Below are 808 nucleotides of genomic sequence, written 5' to 3' on the forward strand. Positions count from 1 at the left end.
CTGTTGCATGATTGCATGATTTAATCGTTAAATTGCATGTAATCATTGAATCTATGCATGTTTAATGATATTTGTGATTGTTGAATGATGCATTGATGGTCTGGAGTCTGAGACGGGTTAACGGTGCGTCGAAACCGGGATAAAACCCTAATTTTCGAAGCCCGAAAAATCTGTTCCGAATCTGATTTGTTCGCGGTCAGCCGGACCAAGAGTTGGTCAGTCGGACCAGCAGACAGATCAGATTCCGGACCGCGTGTTTGGTCAGGAGGACCAAAATTCTCGCTGGTCAGCCCCGGACCAAGAGTTGCTCCGGCGGACCAGGCGAGAACAATACGGGTCCGAGACGGATCGGCGGACTGACCAGGGAAAAGCACGAGCTGGTCCGGAGCTGACCAAGTTGGTCAGCCCCGGACCAAAACCAGAAATCCGCGCTCCGATTCCAGGTCAACCGGACCAGGGAAACGGACCGAGTTGGTCCGGAGCTGACCAAGTTTGGTCAGCCCCGGACCAAGCTCAGTTTTGAACTGCGGTCCGTCTGCCTGGTTAGCCTCGGAGCAGGAGAAACAGACTCCGGACCAAGCTCAGAATTTCTCCGAAAACGGACAGAACGGCGGACCAGAGAAGCTGACCAAGGTCAGTCCGGCGGACCAGATTCTGGTCAGCTCCGGACTGGACCTCAGACACTTCTCAAGTCCGAAATTTTGTCCTCTTCCTCATGATTAATCTCAAGCTATTACCGCCCATTAGTAGAGCAACTGTCAAGGCCTCGATCGTCATGGTTACGGGTCATGCCCTAGCTGAGCGTGCC

Source organism: Tarenaya hassleriana, unplaced genomic scaffold (assembly GCF_000463585.1).
Source record: "Tarenaya hassleriana unplaced genomic scaffold, ASM46358v1 Cleome6, whole genome shotgun sequence".
Classification (NCBI taxonomy): Eukaryota; Viridiplantae; Streptophyta; class Magnoliopsida; order Brassicales; family Cleomaceae; genus Tarenaya; species Tarenaya hassleriana.